The 21,702-nt window shown below is 46.0% G+C and overlaps 1 long non-coding RNA gene across 2 annotated transcripts in view; it reads right to left on the reverse strand.

Moving 5' to 3' along the window:
• Window positions 1-1,113: 1,113 nt before the first annotated feature.
• The window catches only part of LOC144100642 (uncharacterized), an 82,395-nt gene continuing 61,806 nt past the window's right edge, over window positions 1,114-21,702 (reverse strand). Inside the window, exons 1-4 of one of the 2 annotated variants that reach the window (XR_013307774.1) lie at window positions 7,066-7,178; window positions 6,085-6,202; window positions 3,382-3,487; window positions 1,114-1,411 (exon numbers count right to left, since the gene is read on the reverse strand). This is a non-coding gene — a long non-coding RNA (uncharacterized LOC144100642). Of the gene's footprint in view, window positions 1,412-3,381; window positions 3,488-6,084; window positions 6,203-7,065; window positions 7,179-21,702 lie in introns of those variants that run through there. The other variant, XR_013307773.1, reaches the window with a different exon arrangement.

A 21,702-nucleotide genomic window follows, 5' to 3' on the forward strand; every position in this document is an offset into this window, starting at 1 on the left:
GGTATGGGTGTTAAACGAGGCAGATATGTTATGACGCGCATAGCCTCACGATTGATAGCTTCAAGCGAGTCCCACTGTCTGCGGGTGAGACGTTGAAATTGAGCCTGATATACTATCCGTGGCTGAAGGATAGAGCGCACAAGCTGGCGGGCCGTATGAGCACGTGCGCCACCAGAGCGCATAGCTATGCGACGAATCAGACCTAGAGTAGCGTGAGCCGATTTACGGGTGGCTGTCAGCCACGGGGTGCCAGTCCCAGATGTATGGAGGAGAAGACCAAGAATACGAACAGTTTCTACCTGAGGAATCAGAGAATTATGTACCGTAAAATTTAAAGGGGGAGCTTTCCGTAAGGCGGCTTTATTTCCAATTCGAATGAAACATGATTTAGTAGGAGAGAGTGTTAGACCCAAAGGTGGGAGGCGAGATGTCAATACATCCAGCGCGTGTTGAAGGACCGACTGATGAATAGACGCATCTGGATGACAGCACCACAAGGTGATATCATCGGCATATCCTCGCCAATTGATCTTTCCTCTTTAAAGGTGCCCCCTGTTCTTACACATCTTTAAATTTTTGGCACCTGTTCATTTCGTGAGCACGAACACCATCAGGAAAATTTGTAGTGGGTAGCGTGGGAAAGAACTTGTGGGGGGATGGGCAGAGGGTTACGAATATATTTTAGCCAGGCATGCATGGCGCCTCTGTGGACGTGGTGCGGCCGGGCAATTTTTGGTGTGGCGGACGAGACCCCTGACCTTCCCTTGGCGCCGTCAGTGTTCGTGTGGCCATGTTGGCTTCAACGAATCTATTCACATGTAGGCCATATGAGAGGGTATTTCATTAAGACAGTCGCGTGCCGTCACCATCCCTTTGGATAAGAAGCAAACTACGGATTTCAAGCGTCATCAAAGGTACAGGCTAGCAAGGGCGCACAGCGTGCCAAGCTACGCTGTGCGAGCATCGAGACTTTTATTGCCACTTGCTAGTTTCGGCGTAAATGGCTTCAGTGCACAGCTCGCCTTCGCCGCACTATTGGCAACAGTAACAAAACTGACACCCCGCGCGTTCGAGTTTCGCTTCGATAAAGCAATGGACACGTAATGTTGTGCGTCAACTTTTTACTCCTTCTTGAGAAATAAGCAGGAAACCGCCTTCAGCTCGAGTGCGCCCCGCTTCCAATATAAATGCGGGAATTTCGAATAAGCAGTAACAGGCTGTTGAATCGATGGCGGTGTTCAGTGGATTATACGGCCATGCCTTTTCAGGGTTTCATCGAATGACTCTGGTTGCTTTCAAGTTTTGTTGAAGGATTGACCCTCATCAGCAGACGCGGTAGAAATAACAACAGCTGGGATAAGCCCCAGCCGATTTCGAAGCGCACTTGTCTTTAGGAGGCGAATTCGGGCACCTGCGCAAAGGATAGAAAAAATAATAAAGTTAAATTTATTGTAGTATCTGCTTCTTTTTCTCTCTTTAATCGACACTTTCTATTAGTAAAAAAATATATTTCAAACCGAGACTGGACCCAAAGCGTCGCTGGCTATTAGAAAGTCATGTTGGCGAATGTACTTCGTTTATGTGGCATGTAGAAATGTATCGCAGTGGAAAAAATCCGACATCTGAATTAAATACTTGCAATCTAAAAAACGACAGTCGCGATTCGTCAGTATTGGCGAATAAACGTTCTACGCTTGGGCTCTGAGCAAGTATGTCTTGAAATGAACAGCGCTACAAAGACGAATACAGTGAATGAGAAATGCGGCAGCACCCATCCATGTCTTGTGTTATTCGCTCCAAAATATAGTTCACCAACTAGCACTTGCCGCAACCCGGCAACTAAGCATGCACTCCTTCAAGGACATGAAAATTGTGGCAGTTTTCCGTTTTATTCCTCATACCCAGCAATTCTGGAGAAAAGAATTTTTGAGCGGAAAATCATTTATGACCGCAATTTTTTAATATAATGTCAGATTTCACTATAACAGTCAACATAACCTCAGATCACCCGATGGCAGTCTTGTATTTTTTTCTATTCACGCTTTTGCTATCGTCAAAAGCGTGCCCCATTGGTTTTTCAATGGCTGTCTTATCCGTTCGATGCGATCGCTGGAAACACTTTAAGAGAAAGATTTTGTTATATATCATAATAATGGACCATTATCTTCAGTATTCTTATAACAATGTCTTACAATTTTCCAATTTTCAAAATTTTCGCCCGGGAAAGCTGGGCATGCGGGAAACTTAAAGAGCGTGGTTGAAAGGAAAAAGTTGGGTGGAGGCGGGGGGGGGGGGGGGGGGGGTTCAGTGTGCTCGCTTGCAGTAGTTTATTCTATTGCGTTATTCTGTGTAATATGGGCTATATTTAGGGCATAAAATGTGAAACGGAGGTACACGCAACAATTGAAACATGTGGTTAGTATTGGTCAAATCTTTTAGGGGAATCCCCTAAGGTGGAGTAGATTTGTAATAAGGGAGTGATTACTCATTGCCAGTTTGATGCCAATGATGCCAATGAGTAATTATTCGCTTATTACAAATTTACTCCACCTTGGGGGATTCCCCTAAAAGATTTGACCAACACTGTTCCCACTTCGAGTTATTGATCAATTTACTCTCGCCCTACCATAAGCTTGGCGTCCCGTTTAGCTCAGTTGGTAGAGCGACAGCTCCGGTGAAGCGGTGGTCCCGGGTTCGAACCCCGGACCAGGATGAATTTTTCTTTAGCTGCGAAGTTTCTGAGAAAGCTGTATAGCTTTCCTTTGTAGCCGTATGGCTACGCTTGGGCGGATGGCAATGAGTAATTACTCCCTTATCATGTGGTTAGTATCTCGAAAGAACGAAACAGCGCAACTAATACGAACGACCATGGAAAAGGAAAGACACTCGCACGGACCTTTCCCTGGCCCTTCATTTTAGTTGCGCTGTTTCGTTCTTTCAAGATGCAATACCAACTCGCCCGTTATGCTAGGGTGGTTAGTATACAGTGTCAATTTTTTCTCAAAAGGCAAGGATCTAAATTTATTGCTCGCTTCTGTAGCAAGCTCACGGATTATGAATAACTTACCCATTTGCTACCGCTTGGTTCTATGGCGTGGTTTCCGCTACTATATGTTCAAAATCAAAATACGCAATGGGCAAACAGATCGCCCGAAAGATTCACACGATTTTCACAAACCGTCGCACCCATGGGAAAGCGCCCTCCTTTCTTAAGTATATCAACACTGTTTCTTGAGTATGCCAGGAGCGTAAAACAACGCTGTTCGCAATGTTAGGCGACAGTGATTTTCAGATAAACATATGTCAAATTATGCTTATGAAGCAAGCTTTCTGAGAGCTGCAATTACTTGAGATATAAATGATTCGCCCGATATTACTAACTTGGTAACTTTGAAGCCTCCGTCTTTGCACTCCCAGTTTTCGCAAGGTGTTTCCAAGGAGACACGTCCTCCGTGCTGAATAGCTTGGTCATTATAAATGCAGTTTCCTGTGAGCGAAAGGTGACAGTTAGTGCCTTCCCCCTGTGAGGACCAGGTTAGCTACGCTTTTCATGTTCAGGGGTATAGTTCGAAGCAAAAGAAATCGGAACATTTTAATAATGTGTAGCAATCAGCAATTGCAGTGATAATTAGTTTTTAAAAGCAGCGTTTCTGTAATGAATCGTAGTTTTGTTGTCTTTTGATATTCGACGCGGAATTAGAAATACAGTTCATTCTTAAGAGGGAACTAAATCTCGTACGGTGCGAACCAACGGTAAGGACGGTTTGTTAATTTAAGGGCGTTCGCTGTTTCGTTTTGTAAAATACTGTCGGAACCAGATGAATCCAGCTATGTACGGAAGAACAAATTGTATATTGTGTGAGGAAATGAGTTTTCTTTAATCAAAGGCGTAGGATCATCATCCAAGACGCTCTATCCATACCAATAGAAGTTCCGTTTGTACAGAGAATGTTTGCTATCAGTTTATCGTCCTGGTAGCAAGGTGAACTATAGGGCACGTAGTTTGTTTAGGAAGATTTCCCAGTTTATCAATTCGATTTTTTGTCATTTCTCCGCTGCGCATACGATAATTAAGCGGGCGCAGCCATTCCCTTTTAAAAAAGGTCTATGGTCTATGATAGTCTATAGACTTCTTGTAGACTCGATTGCCTTCCTATAGATATATCTTTTTGTCTATTCATAGTCTTTAGAGTGTCTATAGACAACAGTCTACTAGAAGTGTATGACTCCATTGCCTTCCTATAGATATATCTTTTTGTCTATTCATAGTCTTTTGAGCTTCTATAGACAACAGTCTACTAGAAGTGTATGACCATAAATCTATATATTGTCTATATACTGCCTATAGGATTTGTATAGCCTATAGACTGTTCTCTATGGTTTTTCTATAGTGAGTCTATAGGCTTTATAGACAGAAGTTATGGACATTCTATGGACTGTCTAAATAAATTTTTGTAAGGAATTACTCACTAAGTTTTAGTCTTTACGCCATGGGCTGAAGGTCTTGGTGATGAAATGGCGTAGAAATGAATCGATGACATAATACATTAATCTCCCTGATAAAAGTTGCATGCCAATCGTGTAAGCTGCTGATAAAAACACATTCGGTATTCTGAAAACGCCTGATGGTGCAGTCACCCTAATATTGTGAATTAATTGTCCTGCGAAGGCCTTTTTTATTTTTCTCTAAGTGCCCTTCATCCCCACCCTCCGCTCGTTTAAACCGCCGCACTGCGCCAGTAGTGTGAAGTATGTAGCGAAACGGGACCATTTTATTCAAAATAAAAATAAACGCACAAATAACCATGCAATACCTGAGGAACTCAGATGAAATGTATGTGGATGTCTGGAATGTTTCGTGTCACGTTCTGTTATCGCACCACTGATTGCCGCGGTCATCCCGACCCTCACGCTGTCACTATCGCACCCTCTCATCTTTTCCTTCTGCTGACACAGTGGCATCTTTATAATCGATTTCACTAAATTCGAGCTTCAGGTTGATTCATGGGGAATGTTTGGGCCGGTAAAGGCACTTGCCTTAAAGGTAGCCTGGTCCCTTTAATTCGAGGCCAACATAATTCGAGTAAATGTTATCTTCCTTTTAAGTTCAAATTATTGATATTAGACTCGAGAACGGCGCCGAATAAACAGGGTCTGTCTTTACCGAGTAGACGGAACAATGGAGTGACCGCAGAATTCATCGCCAGCAACGAAACTGGGCATGCGTCTGCTTTTTTTTCCTTCCGGTGGTGCAGTACAGAACAAACTTTTTTTTATGTTCCCCCTGTCTCGTGCGGTCATAAATAGGCCTTTCCACATCAGTTTCTTGAGCTGTCCACCTATGTTGCCCACACACACGCGTGCAACATTTTTGTTGGCCCTGACTCTCCCCTTTTCGCCGCCATTATTTAAGAAAAGCGGTGCCCTAGTTTTCGTTTACACAGGCTGTTCATTTTACTGCTGAGGGATGGAGGGCAACTCACGTGTACAGAACGTGCTTCTAGACTATAACTACCGTCAATGCGGTTATCGTTTGCGACAGAAGGGAACGTTCTTGGAACACTCTGCATAGCGAAAATGCGACGTGATTTTATTTCTTATTACTAACATCCTTTTTTGTTGTCGAGGATGCCATAGCGCAGCATTTCCAAAAACTCGCAAGTAGGTAGGTGACCCATCAACGAAATAAGCGTCTGAGTTTATGATTTTGCAGATAGTGGACGCGCCTTATTTCCGAAGCACATCTTGTTTAAGCGGGCAAAATTTAAAAACCAAACCTGTCTCGCAGGCAGACAGGTGTAATGGCGCGCTCAAATGCAAATAAATGCCTGGAGAAGTATAGAAAACCCGCACAAGCACAGGAGCATGATGTTTCCCGAGGGAGTCTCGCCAGTCTATCACTGCGTGCATAGGCAGAGTAACAGCATTTCATGAGTAAGGAGTGCTGGCTTGTCCTTCATTAAACAAAGAGCAATGTCATATTATCTCTCATTAATTAATCATCAAGCAACTCATCAAAAGCCTCAGCAATTGAAACAACCAAAATATTACTGGATATTGTCTCTGCCTGTCACGCGAACTTACTTTGGGCAGTCACAATTAAGGCTCCGTACCATGCAACCAACGCCACTTGGAATAACATTGCGATCAGTGTTCTACGTTGCCTTGTCATCCTAGGCTGCCTGCTATTATGTAGTTTCGCCTGAAACCAGGAGAAAGACGCATTATTTTGAGCTGCTTTTCTATAGAATCTGTGTTCTCTTGTAATATGGCATGTGAAACAGAATCTTGGTCTCAGAAAACTTTCGTTTGAATGAAAAGAGTTACTTCTCATGTCTTCAAAAGATCTGACTATATAGCGCAAGAAACGCTTACAAAATTACTTTTATGACTTCATTTTCGAATTTTATAATATATTAGAGGTATTCTTTTGAAATAGCAGTCGATTTATGCAATTGCGTGTAATACTTTCTGTTACCCCTCGGATGATGTAAGACAACTTTTCGGGACCCTTGCTATCTGTAAGGCTTAAAAATAAATAAAGCATGGAGCGATTGATTTTCTATAAGACTATTCAAAAATTATAATGGCTGGTCCTGATAAAAACGATGTGATGGGGTTAAATTCTTCATATATTCACAGGAGTCACTGCGAAATTTTAACGCTCATAAATGAATGAAAATGTCTAAAAAACGACTGCTTTTTCTGAACTGCAGGCAAAATCAACCTTGATGAATTATTTATGAACTTTTAAATTCATAAATACTATATAGGTTTCAAGTTGTGAATTTCTTCAGCTTGTCGTCGTTTGTCCTAGTGTTTAGTTTTTTTTTTTTTAGTGCGGACCGAATGAATGAAAATACGCTTTATTCCACATTCTAATTCACTGGCTGCGACCATGGCATTTCGAAAACAGCACAGCAGCATTAAAGCACGCTTTGGCCTAGAGCTTCTGATTGAGAACTCAGTTGTCTGAGACACATACTTACGGGCTCCCGTGTCTTATAGAACGAGCACCATTGCATTCAGTGTCCACAGTGTGGAGTCAGTGATAGAGGAACGAACCTGCGACACAGTCGCAGTGCAGCCGCGGTGGCTCGTCGTAGTCAACCGCAGCCACAATGTCCGTCAAGCACTTCGGAAGCTGTTAATCACTCTTTATGAAGTTTCACTCCGTCGTTTAAATAAGGAGCCAGTCGATAGCTATGCAATCAACGTTATATTGTCATGTAATCCGCATCAGAGCAATACAGCAATTAAACAATCCCTGAATCAGTTACACCGTAAATTGAGGCTCTAAATTTGTTCTTTACTACATGCAGGAGCATTTGCTTCGAAGCGATTATCAGGTAAAAGCGGTGTGACTAGTAAATACTACGCGGATCCTAGACAATTAACTTTTTTCCATTTCATTTGGAGGTAAAGTGTACCCACACCATCATTCCGTGGCGACCCTATATCTGGGCAGCAGGAACGAGTACATGTGTCTTAATACTTCAAGGGAATTCCGTGAGGTCTTCCATATTAGCAAGGAAGGTGATAAATGTGTCAATGAACTTTTCATTTCTTCGTCGCGTAAGGAGCTTGATTTTCTTGGTTGCGGTCTGCCAAGTGGCTAAAAACGGATAGATTTTTTTTACTTCCTGCTAACTGCGCATGTTCCACTGAAATGTATAGATGTACCACCTTGCGGTGTAATAAAATTTGCTTGATGTTTAGTGCACGTCCCCTCTCATCGTATTTCTCGACTTAAACGCTGTTATTTTTTTCCGATGCAAAGAAACTAACCAGCTCAACTTTCCACCGTGTCTGATTTCTTCTTTTCTTAAAAAAAATTCGTTAACCTGCTTCACGCTTTCATGACGTTGTGTCGTGCCAAGTTCTCGCGCTTTTTTACGTACTTTTTCGGCTGAAGTCTGATTCAGTTGCAGTTTTAGTGAGAAAAAATTCACTATTAATATGCACAGTTGTTTTGAGAATATGCCCGATCCATAGCTTGTCATAATTATTGGTTGTGAAATTTCTTTAATTCGCACTCCACACGTAAATTATATACGAGCAGGTGAAAAAGTTCTGCGCTCAAGACGCGTATTAGCGATGTTTTTCTCGCCAACTCGTCAACATCACGTTCCGTTTTGAATGCGATCTTTTGCCCTCAATGTGAAATTTCGAGGCATAAGAAATGGAATGGCGCCACTCTCCGTCAGTTTCCACCCTCCACCGAGCTTACTTTATCATGCAAATGTCAGTATGGTTTTTTTTCTATTTCGATCTAGACCTTTGACATGATCCAAATGAGCAAAATACATACCTCTTAACCCTTGCTCTAAGTTAACAACTCAGCAGTCTTCCCAAGTTTCCAGCTTCGTAGCGGTTAAAGGGGCTCTATACCGAGCGGACGCAGACAACGATCTGAGCTTTTATGGACTCGGCGTTGATCGTTTCTTAGCTGAGCATTTACTTGAAAAGGTCTTACTGCAATGGCGTTTTCACAGAGGCCCACCAAGGAATCCAACGCCTCCGCTCAGACTGCCTGCATGGGGAACTCTTCATGCCACGTTCCTGCATTATGTGTTCTTATAACGGCCAGACATCTCGACATTTCCGAAGGCCTGAATTGTGAGTCAGACGGAGAAATACCACTCAAGGGACGCCTCAACGGTGGTTGCAGTCAAAACAGCGCGAGCTGTCGAGCACAAACACCTCCATGGAAGGTTGTCTTGACGACGAGGACAATAATGCCGCCACAGTAACGTCAATTACGTCCTTTATAGCAATATAAAAGCGCCGTTTCTTGAGGGAACCTTTGCAGCGTGAGGGAAAAGCTTTGTCACTGCTATATCTCGCTCGGATGAAAGCGCACAGCGATGCGGTAGTTTTATTCCATTTCTCTCGCGACTGCGCTTCAAGCATATGCGAAAACTAAGAGTGCAGATACACGAAACACAGAGAGCAGATGTACGAAGCGTTTAGTCAGTCTGCGCATTTTTCCCTCCATACTTCTGCGTTTCTGGCACTGAAAGACGTCACGCCAACTAGCTCAGCATACTGCACTACCCAAAAAGTGATTGCATTCCCAGATAGCTTGCATTCAACACATTAAAGCCTTCCTTCGCAGATAGAGGTGAGTAGTTGGACAGACTGGTGGACCAAACATTGTCATAGGACAGTTTATATGTAGGAAAAAGGTAACTATATGGCGCCAGATTTAGTGAGTTAGACTTATTCTTTCCTTTTGCGTAAATCATTTCACTTTTTATGAAGTAAGCAAGCTGTGAATAACATTCAAGAAAAAAACTACTGCCTCTGGTCGTCAAGATTTTTCTGACAAAGTTGATGTCGCCTAAAAGAAGCGCTGATAAAAAGTTTCAGTCAGAGCATATGATTACTTGAAAACATTCTCTTCTTTCGGAGGGGATTTTAACGCGACAGCGTTTAGGAGCCCGTGTTGCAGAAAAGCCGGTGTCGGCGTTGTTGGCGTTGTCGATGTTGTAACACAGGAACCTCCAAATAAAGAACTCTTATATACATATGGCAAATGGAGCCCAGGTCTTCCATATACCGAGGATAGCACGCGCAGAACACACTAAGAAGCCTCTTTTTTATTTATTGCGTGGAAATAGCGTCCTAAAGAAAAACCTAAGCATTCTTACGCCACAAAACACCAGGCCACCTTACCCCTGCATGACCCCTCCTTCCAAAACATCAAAAGTCTGGGAGGCACACACATGCATCCAGATAGGGGAGCCAGCTAGGCGGCCCTTGCAGGGCAGCATATGCTCCCCGCACCAAAGCGCATTGTTCACGAAACAAAGATTTAGACGACCGTGGTGATTCGTCGTGGCGGTGCATCATGCGGCTCTTCCAGAGTCTAAATAGTCCCAGCAACATAAATAGATCATATGGCACAGCACTGCTTTTCTCCGCGGGCAAAAAACGAATACTGTAGGGTGTGATGTCGATGTCCTTCTTAATTGTTAGTTGTAAAATGTCCCAGAAGAAGATATCATCAATGCGCAGAATAAAACAATGGTCAATTATCTCTTGTGTATTGCACAGGCAACTTTTCACCGTACATGGCGCAAGCATCTACTTAGCATGAAACCATGCCTTCACAGGCAGCGTTGACGTGTGCAGCTTAAAAAAGAATGTTTTCGCGGCAGAACAAATGCACATTCGCCTAACACGTTTTAAAACAGTGGTGTCAAGTAACTCCAGAAAAAGCTGTCGATACAAAGGTACAGGGAACAAATAATCTGTAAGTGTCTGAGTCATCTGCCTTCTGGAGAGGCTATACAGGTAGCCTAAAGAAAAGGGCACAGTGAGAAAATTGAAGGTGTCGGCAACATCCTTAAGGAATACTCATAAAGCCCCCCCTACTCCGAGTGTGTCCAGCCGGTGCGAATAGGAAAGGCAAATGAGCACTGAGACGGCTAATAAGCACGGCTACTAAAAAAAGGGTAGATTGCCGATTTGAAAAAGAAAAAAAACGCGAAACAAGCTGATGCACGAATAAGTGAACAAGGCCCATTCCACCAGACTCTAGAGAAAAAATAGGTTATTGTGACGCATGGGTTCCCATTGGGAATGCATACGAAGGTAGCATATATTATATGCATCACCTGCGCTTTTTTTCTCGCACAGTGGAGAACCTGCAGCGCATAGGCAAGTTTTGCAAATAAAAAAATGCTGCAGACTTGAGCGTGAGCAAACACTGAAAGGTCACTATCCAAGCCTGTGTTTGTCGCCTCATGGAGATCATCTGTGCATCCCAGTAGGCTCCACTGTTGCGAATATGGTGAAGAGGAACCCCTAGGTAGTGAAGGGTCCCGCAGTACCAGCTTATACCACCAAAATGGCTTGGCGCTGTACCCCAATGACCCAACCAAAACCCCTTGGATTTATCTAAATTAAGAGCCGCATCTGATACCTCCAAAACTTTTCAGTCGAATGTAATGCTGCAAGCACACACTTTTTGTCAGAACAAAAGATGGCTACATCATCTGCATGGGTCAAAATCATACTTTCACATTGCGCCAGGAAGGAACCATGGATAGTTGCGTTGTTAATAATACTGAGGCAAAGGGGTCAAAGGTATAGGGCAAACAACAAAGGCGATAGTGGACAGCCTTAGCGAACAGATAATTCCAATGGAATAGGTTTGGTTAGCTTTTGGTTAACAATTAGCCTTGTATTAGACTCCTTATAGCACAATCTTATGTCCCTAAGCAAAACATCTCCAATATTAGCATGCTCTAAGACCGCAAACAAGAAATCATGACGAACTTCGTCAAATGCCTTGGCGAGGTCAATCTGAATAAGAACTACTTGTCCGGCCTCTTCTGATACTGTCTTAAATACAACGTGCAAAATGAATACGGGTTTGGATGCTGCGGCCTCTGATACCGCAGACCTGATGCGTGCCTATTAAGTCAGCGACAACTAGCTGGAGACGACTGCAAAGAACCTTTGCAAAAAAGATTGTAATCTACATTACAAGGGGAAATCGGATGATATATCCCTCAACTGTTCTCAACCGATTTGGTTCTGAGCTTTTTGGAATTATTATAGTATGCCCAGAATAGAAAGTGGGGGCAGAAAACCAACATCGTAATAAGCCTGGAAAAGCTCCATCAAAACAGGCGCTAGACAAGTGAAAAATGGTTTAGAGAACTCTTTAGTAATACCATCTGGCCCAAAAGATTTCTGAGCCGTCATGCCAGAAATGGCAGATTTAATTTGGTCCAAAGTGATAGACCCCTCTGCTACAGCACGCTGCTCATCGCCAAGTCGAAGAAATGCTTCGAATAAGCGACTGTAATCTGATCTCACATTTATGCCCGCACAACCCCCAAACAGCTTCCGATAATAGTCAAAGAACGCATCAATAATACCAGGCCCATAGCTGTATGTGCAACCACCATACTGAAGTTCCAATATTTCTTTAGCTAGAGCAGTCTGCTTTTCATCACTCAGAGCCCGACGGGATGGTTGCTCTTCATTAAAGCTGCGAACTGGACGAGTTGGTACTGATTCATATTTGAACAGCGCAATAAAACAACGGGACACAACGAAGAAAGGACACCACAAGCGCTGACTCGCAACTAGATTTTTAATTCACGTCAAAGCATCTTAAATACTAAGAACGCCAAACACAAACAAGAGGGAAAACCAAAAGAAAAACGACACAAAGCTGCTAATCATGCCCACAAAGGTGACAATCAGCACGAGCGCGAGACTACACATCTTGGCCGGATAAAAACATCATCTCTTTATCAGTTAGTATGACAGAAGGATCACTAATGCAGCTATCAGGTTCCAAGCGGATGTGAAAAGCCTCCAAAATTTCCCGCGTTAGGCTGTCATTATGTTTTCCTAGGATGACGGTGTTAGACAAAAGAGGGGTGCAAGTACCTTCTCTCCAGTGGCGGGCAAGGTTACAAGAAGACCCATTATCTCGGGACCTGTGGTGCTCACTAAGACGAGCGTTGATGCAACGTCCTGTCTGGCCAATATAACTCAACCCGCAAGTGCACGGAATCCTGTAGACAACCCCCACATTACAGGGCACAAAAGGGCTCTTATGGTTGGTCTGACAACCCCCAGTCGTTTTCTTCGCGGTTGTTGCCTTAGCCTTCTCTTCCACCTGCCTGCAAACACCTCTAAGTTTTTTAGGCGCTGAAAAGACCACATCAACATCGTATCTCGCCGCAACATTCTTTAAACCATGCCCCACACCATGCGTGTAAAGCACCACCACAAACTTCTTTTTTTCCCGTTTTGGCTTATCCCCGCTCTTGATCCATCTAAGAAGCTTATCGCATTCCTTGGAAATCACATGAGAAGGTTAACCGCTAGATTTTAATCGGCCAACTTGACGCAAAATACTTTCATTGATTCTTTCAAGACATGACTTGTTCATGGCAGATTTCAGGCTAGAAAAAACAATGCCATTTTTTACCAGTTTTGTGTGGCTTGATTGGTAATTTAGAAAAGACTTGGTAGAGCGAGGGAAATATTCCCAACACACATGACGCTCTTCCAACAACAGTCTTAAGTCCAGAAATTGAAGTACATCTTCTTTAGGAAGTTCAGTCGTGAAAGTTAGTCCCATCGCGCATTCTCTGAAAACCATCAGTACATCTACCACGCTACGCGTCAAGTAACCCTTCTTAACAAAAACAATATAATCATCGACATACCGAAAAATCCTCAGAACCAACCCGTCACATCTCCTGTCTATGGATCTGTCTACCCTGGCAAGGAAGATATTGGCTAACACAAGTGCTACTTTAGATCCTATGCACACTCCATCATTCTGCGCAAACGATTTCCCTTTCCATTCAATGACAGTTGAACGGAGGTAAAAAGACAGAATCTCTAAGAAGCTCTCGAGGGACATACCACATCTAGCAATAAAATCAGTTTCAATGTTGTAATCAGCGATGCACGTTTTTACACTTTTCATGAGGTCATCATGAGGTAGAAAATAATAGAGGTCTTGCACATCAATGCTTAAAGCATCACACCTTCCCGGGTAATTGGATTTTAGGAAGTCAACCATAGCACCGGAATTTGAGATGTGAAAAGGATACTCAATTATCAAACACGACAAATGATTTTGAAGAAAGCTAGACACGAAGAACTGCCAAGTGCCGTGATCAGACACGATAGATCTGAAGGGAACATTGTCCTTATGCGTCTTTGCAGAAAAGAAAACCTGAACGTGCGATCCTTTTGCGCTCTTAACAGAAGCCGCGAGGCGTTGCAAGTTGTTCTCTTCCAAAAGACGAAGGGCACTTGCCTTGACTTTGTTAGCTCTGAAAGTTACGGACTTGAAGTTCTTCGTTAAGGCTTGATGCGCTTTTTCTTCAAAGGTGCCAGCAGGGAGAACGACGAAGCACCCTTCCTTGTCGGCGACCATTATCCTGAGACCACTAGATGCTGCAAAGTCAATGAGCTTTTTCATGCGGTGGTAATTCCGTGGTTTCTCTTTTGTTCTTTCGAAAACTTCGACACATTCCGAGATGCATTGAAACTGACTATCTTTGCCTGCCAACCGGAATATTTTCTTTACAAGGCGAGTTTCTCGGTAGCTTTCAACCGCGAAGAAAACGACGGGGGTTGTCAGACCAACCATAAGAGCCCTTTTGTGCCCTGTAATGTGGGGGTTGTCTACAGGATTCCGTGCACTTGCGGGTTGAGTTATATTGGCCAGACAGGACGTTGCATCAACGCTCGTCTTAGTGAGCACCACAGGTCCCGAGATAATGGGTCTTCTTGTAACCTTGCCCGCCACTGGAGAGAAGGTACTTGCACCCCTCTGTTGTCTAACACCGTCATCCTAGGAAAACATAATGACAGCCTAACGCGGGAAAATTTGGAGGCTTTTCACATCCGCTTGAAACCTGATAGCTGCATTAGTGATCCTTCTGTCATACTAACTGATAAAGAGATGATGTTTTTATCCGGCCAAGATGGTTGCTCATCAAGAAACCTACGGGACCTAGACCTTATCAAGGCCCCTTTGTATCTTTCGGTTTCAAACTGCGGAAGCTCTGCTTTTACGGCAGTGATATCTTCTGCATAGGCGCCTGGGCTAATCCTCTCTAACTCATGTAGCTCAGCCAATGAGCGGCCGAGCTCACGAAGGTGATTTCTCTTCAAAAACGCGATTCTGGCTGAGGCTTCAGTAGCAACATTTTTGATTTCTTGTTTTCATTTTTTCAAAACAGAAAGATCACCGCGTGACCTCGTGTCCTTCAAGCAAATAGATACAGCACGTTTGAAGATTTCATCTTACATAGCCTGCAGACAGCTATTCAACTTCCGCAGCTCCCATCGAGGATGGAGTATGCGCCGACTGTACCTCCCTATCTGAAAAGACACCATGAAGTGATCACTGAAGAATATGAGCCGCACCCAGTAACCAAAAACGCTGGCTAACATGTGTGCTGAAACGAAAATCCTGTCAATCCGAGCACTAGAGGAGCACTGAAAATAAGTGAAATGAATGTTATGTCCCTTATCTTCCCCAACATCTACCAGGTTGTATTCGCATGCTAGATGAGTAAGTAAGGCAGCATAATTTTACGATCTGTGAACAAAATGGTCGAGTAGTGACACGAAAAATAGCCTTCTATCACTGCTTTACAGGGGCATAAACACGAGCAATTCGCCACTCTACGCCAAGATTGCGATGTCACAGCACATAAATCGCCCGTTATCATCTGTATGATACGACACGGCAGTAATCCTCAGTGTGTTGGCCAGGAATACCATGCACCCTCCTGATAAGTCTCTCGAGTCACTAACGAAAACATTGAATTCTGACAAAAAGGCTCCAGAGCAGCTACAATCTCCTCATCAGAGGACAGCCTGGTATCTTGGATGGCTGCCACACTTACTCTTAATTTCTTCAAAAGATGCCGTAACCGATGTTGCCTTCGACGGTTCCGCATACCCCATAAGTTACGGGTAGCGACCTGAAATGCTGCGACGCCCTCCATTTTTGGTGCCTGTCTTATTTAACGCCATCGCCTGTGTACTGGGGTGGCCCGCCTGCAAATCGGTAGCCTGTAGGGCAGACATCGCCCTTCGTTTTGAGGTTACCCTTCCCAATGCCATCACACCAGGTGCTTTCTGCTCGTCGCCATCAACACACATCTCCTCTCCTGCAGTACGCTTCAGAGGTGCGATGTTGTCCATTGCTTCTTCCGAGACAGCCAAAGCTTCGGCCCATGAAGCCGAGCGGACCAAGTCGCTCACAACCACGCTGACAGCAGACGGGGCACAGCACGCACTAGATACTGACATTTCAGCCGACACACTGCTGCACTCCCTTTTCGTTAGCCTCTACGTTTCTGCCCTGTAGGTAAGTACAGGCAAGATACAGCTGTTGTACAGTACTCACGGATTGAAATAGGACATTCGGAGCGCGTGGCCGTCGCTTCATGGAACGCCGCCCGTAGACGCTCATGGAACCAAGGTGGTGCATTGTGGTATGGTGCGAGAGGGAGAACATCTACAAAGCAGAATTGTTCCTTCCAGTAGCCATGAGCCGGCCTGTGGTTTACCACATGCCTGCGTGGCACTGCAAGGCTAGCGCTCCGAATGTCCTATTTCAATCCGTGAGTACTGTACGCTTTTCTCTTGAGGGATATTGGTAAACTGCTATTCATAATCTGAGAGAACCTGCCATTTGCGCTCCATCCCATTCTTATCACTGTAGTTATTTCGCTTTCATGATCCGGATCAGGTGTCAATATAGATGAGTAGACGTATTTCTTTACCACTTCAAGCACCTCGCTTCCAATTGTGAACTGCTGTACCCTCGCTAGGATGTTGAACATTACTTTGGTTTTCTGCATGTTAATTTTTATTCCCACCGTTTTGCTCTGCCTGTCTAAATCATTCATCATGGTTTGCAATTCATCTCGTGAGCGACTCAGCAAGGCAATGTCATCAGCGAATCGCAGATTATTTAAGTATTCTCTGTTAACTCCCATCCCCAACTGTTTACAATTCAGGCGTCGGAATACCTCCTGTAAACAGGCGGTGAATAGCATTGGCGAGATAGTATCTCCTTGCCTGACGCCCTTCCTTATTGGAATTTTATTGCTGACTTTATGGGGGATAATCGTAACTGTGTAGCTGCTATAGATATCTTCCAGTATTTTCACATAAGGCTCTTCTACACCCTGATTACGTAATGCCTGTATGACAGCCGAGGTTTCCGCTGAGTGGAATGCTTACTCGTAATCAGTGAAGGCTATATATAGGAATTGGTTATGTTCGGCGCATTTATCTATCACCTGATTGATAGTGTGAGTATGTATTGTGCCTGTCGGTGGGCCTCGATAAGCTCACCTATCGTGTGGTGTAGGCCTAGCTGGAGGAGTTTTGCGGCTGAGGTATTTAGGGGTAGGTGTAGAGCTGTCTCTTCAATGCTGTTCGGATAATGGCATCTAGGGTGGAGATTTCTCTGCCCTGGAGTTTCACGTAGGGGAGCGTGAAGAGAAAGCGGCTGAGGACGAAGGCATGAATGAGACGACATTGGTCATGCTCCTTCATGCCCCGGTGGTGTCCAGAAACTCGGCGGATTAGGTGGGATATCAAGAGCGCCGTGTGACATTCCGTGTGTGCTACGAGGATCCACGTTCGACGGCGCGGCGTAGACGGAGACCCGTGACAGCGGCATCATATATTACCCAGCCATGCTCTTTGAGTGACGACCAGAAAAACCGGACCCGCCGCCGCCCCGGGGAAACAGGCTTTATCCTCCCCAATTTCCGGTTACATTCCAGGACAAGGGAGCTGTCAGCGGGCCAGAGCGCTCCGTACCACAGCCGACGCTATGCGCTACCGCGAAGACGACATTCTTTCCCTCCCCCCCCCCCTTTGTCGTGGGCTATCGCCGGGAAGGCACCCACAGCTTCCCAGAAGGGCCGCGACGGACACCTGTCATGGCGGACAGGCAGTACTCGCCAAGAATGTGGAAAGACAGGCGCTAGTGAATTAGCTCCGAAGAGAGAGCCTGTGTATACTCTCACTTGAGAGAGAGTGGTGGCGTTTTTGTTGTTTATTTAGTTTGTATTGTTAACAGACCCTGGGTTCGAGGCTAAGTCCAACCCAAAGGGGTGGTCCCCATCTCGCATGTTATTTTGGATTGGAGAATTGATGCTTTGGGCGGGCCACTGGAAATGACCGCCCTTAGTCCTTTGTTAATCAAGTGCTTAAAAGCACATGTAAACGGATGCAGTCCAGTCTGAGCTGGGGCTCCATGCTTAGCATGTAATGTGATGCTACTTAGGCACTAACCTGCCCGGTCGATGAGTAAAGAAGTGCAAAGTTTGTTCTGTTGTAAAATTATGCTCTGCTGTCATCATCTACAAGCTCGCCTCCTGTTCATCTTCCAAGCCGAACGACACTAGAGGAAGGGTTTGTGAACCATCCTCGAAGAAACGGACGACTATTGAAATTCTACTGCAAGCACGCTCAGGACGACATCGTTCGCCAAGAGGGCCTTCAGCGCCGAAGCCCGTCGGCGTGCAACTTCTGCCAGCAACCGCTCGAGCCCAACTCCGGAGCCACTCCATCGCCCCCATGAAGTCGTCGGCACGTAAGCTCGGACGCCCCAGCCTCTGATGTATAATCTTCATCATGTGTAATTATTGAATATACCTGTTTGTTTAAACTGAGCCATACAGTGTCTCTTTGCCTCTCCGTCCCGTGTGGACCTGCGCATTATGGGGGTCATCACACTGGTGTCAAAAGTGGGGTCTCAAAAGCAAATGTCCTCTGAATGCTGTGACATTCATGACTTCAAAATTGTAATCAAAAGGGAATCACGGGACTGATTGTGGGACTTTTACCCACATTTGAGAGGCTTGAGGCACTGGAGGGCTTGAAAAAAAAAATGACTGTATCTGAGGGAGCTCCCACTCCACAGCCGTCGCTCGGAGCAAGCATGCTGGCATTAGGAAGCGTCATTCCGACGTTTACGGGAGATAAGACAGGGGTTCCAATCTGCGATTTCTTTTCCATGCTAGAAGAGATTGGGAAAATGGGGGAATGGTCCGATGCTCAAATGCTGGGAATGGCGAGGTGTAAGATGGCAGGAGCTGCTCATGATTTTGCATGGCGAGACGAAAAAGTAAAATCCACAAAATCATTTGCGGAATTTAAGAAGCTCGCGTTTGAGCATTTTGACACTGAACCACGTCACGTGCGAGTACAGAGGTTCCGTGACGCCGGACAGATGGTAGGGGAGGACGTGCGAACGTTTGCGTCGCGGCTTCAGCGCTTAGCGCGCGATACGTTAAGCAGGGAGGAGGAAGGAGACCAGCTTAAGAAGAAATACGCGGAGGATATACTTAAAGAGGAAATGACCGCTTTGTTCGTGGCTGGTCTGCAAGACCCCGTGCGCCGGTTCGTGCTCTCGCGCAAGCCGAGCAATTTCGACCAAGCCGTGGAGGCCGCATTGGATGAGGAACAAAATGAGGCGTTAACGACAGCCGCAGCGAGAGTACGCGTCATAGAGAGAGCGGTGCTCAACCCTGAGGTTGCTCTCTTGACAGAGCGGTTAGATCGCTTAGAACAGCTGCTATCTCAGCAGGTAGAATGCCAGGTTGAAGCGCGCGCTCAACAGCGCCCATTCGCTGGAAACCGGAGACCGCCACAAAGCTACAGGCGCGGTATGCGAGATTTTGAAGAAATCGTATGCTTCGCTTGCCAGGGTCGCGGACACATCGCCAGGTTCTGCCAAAACGTGCGCCGTGGGGAGCCACAAAGAGAAGCAGGCGAGACACGCCCTAAGCAAGCCTACAGCGGGGCTCCAGATACCGAGTCAAAAAACTAGTTAGTCCTCCCCAGCCTGAGGAGCGTGGGGAGGGAGCAGTAGATGATGAGGTGGTGGTAGTTTGTGTGGCCGACGAGGCATGCCCTGTTGTGCGTTGCAAGTTAAATGGTTGTTGTATGGAATTGTTGATAGATACGGGGTCAAAGGTGACATTGCTTAAGGAGAGCAGTTTTAACACGCTTCGAAGGAAGGGGGACCGCGAGGTGTTGGAAGCGTCTGGTGGTATGGCAACCAAATTTGTAGGCATAACGGGGGATCCTCTTGGCATAAGTGGACTCTACCGGTTACACTTCTCTCTCGGCGGAATTGCATTGGAGCACCCCTGCTACGTATGCCCGGACACGGTGTCTCTGCCAAACGGAGTGTCAGGTATATTAGGGCAGGATTTTTTGAGAAAAGGGAAGGTAGTAGTCTCATTCTCTGAGGAAGAGGTTAATGCGGGCGGCTCAAAAGTTCCGTTTTTGAACAGGAGAGGGGCTGAGATTCGCATTACCGATATTGACACCCGTCAAACAGTGGGATCATTGGAGAAGGTATATTCGCGGGTTGCCGTCCGGCTGGTCGAGGAGGCGGTCGTCCTTCCTTGGTCGGAGCACATTTTGTACGCGTTTGTGCCTTCAGATGTAGAGAGCGGCGCCGTGGGAGTGCTTGAGCCGGTCGACTCTCTCAGCAATGGCCTGAAGGCAGCCGCGTGCCTCGTGACAGTTAATGACGCCCACAGAGTGCCCCTACGGGTGGTTAACTGTAGCCAGCAGCCACTGAGCCTTCCCAAGAACAAAACATTGGCTTTCTTCACCTCTGCGATAGAGAAACGTGAGCCCACCGATACGGTACTCGCAACTGTAGAGCATGCTAGTCCTTCGGCTGCTCCAAAGGTGTCGTTCGATCTTTCTCACGTAAAATCCAGGGAGAGGGAGGCTCTCGCTGGTTTGCTGAACGACTACTCGGAGGTATTCGCCGCGTCCAACCTGGATTTGGGCTGCTGTGGCGTTATAAAGCACAGGATAGAAACCGGCACTTCATCGCCCGTTTACCAGCGTGCGTACAGGATTCCTTACTCCCAACGTGAGGAGATGGAGCGGCAGGTGCAGGACCTGCTTAATCGCGGCATTGTCGAACACTCAAAGTCACCCTGGGGAGCACCAGCACTATTGGTGGAAAAGCCAGATGGCTCGTATCGATTGGTAGTGGACTACCGCAAACTAAATGCCGTAACTCGCATCGATCCATACCCCATCCCCAATATACAGGAGACGCTTTCTCAGCTGGGCTCTGCCAGGTACTTCACGGTAGTGGACATGGCGGCGGGATTCTGGCAGATAGCAATGGATCCGGCAGATGCCGAGAAAACGGCATTCAACACGCCCTCAGGGCACTATGAATGGAAAAGAATGCCGATGGGTCTGGCCAACAGCCCTGCTGTCTGGCAGAGAACCGCTGATGTTATCCTGGCAGGTCTTCTGGGGAGGCTGTGCTTCGTGTATATGGATGACATTATCATATACAGTGGCAGTTTTGATAACCATTTGCGCGATATTGAGCAGGTTTTGGTGCGACTAAGAGCAGCGGGTCTCAAACTGAAGCCCTCTAAGTGCCAATTCCTCAAAAACGAGGTGAAATACCTCGGGCACGTTGTTTCAGCTGACGGCGTGCGACCGGACCCTGAGAAACTAAGGTGTGTCTCGGATTTTCCATCCCCGACTAGCGTCCGCCAGGTCCGGCAGTTTCTCGGCCTGATCGGTTACTACCGAAGGCACATAGAGGAGTTCGCCAAGCTCGCTAAGCCGCTCACCGCCTTAACAGCCAAAAATGTCGCCTTTCGTTGGGACGAAAACGCGGAGAATGCTTTTGGGGCCCTGAAAAGGAAGCTAATGAGTGCACCGCTGTTACGCCACCCGGATTTTAGTTTGCCCTTCGTTATGGCCACAGATGCGTCAAAGTTCGCAGTTGGTGCCGTGCTATCTCAGGTTATCGAGGGCAAAGAACATCCCGTTGCTTTTGCTAGCCGACAGTTGAGCCCCACAGAGCAAAAGTACGGAGCTACGGAAAGGGAGTGCCTCGCCGTTGTCTGGGCAGTAAAGCACTTCAGATGCTACCTTTACGGCCGCAAATTCAAGCTAGTCACAGACTGCCATCCTCTGAAATGGGTGATGAGTGTCAGGGACCCTAGCTCGCGACTCGCTAGATGGAATCTACACCTGCAGGAATACTGCTTTGAAGTTGAGCACAAGTCAGGAAAGACACATCTGAATGCTGATGCACTCAGCCGCACAGCTACCGTGGCAGCTATAGAAGAGTTTGTCCCCGTAGTCGACCCCGCCGAATTACGCACAGAGCAGTGC

Source organism: Amblyomma americanum, chromosome 8, assembly GCF_052857255.1.
Source record: "Amblyomma americanum isolate KBUSLIRL-KWMA chromosome 8, ASM5285725v1, whole genome shotgun sequence".
Lineage (NCBI taxonomy): Eukaryota > Metazoa > Arthropoda > Arachnida > Ixodida > Ixodidae > Amblyomma > Amblyomma americanum.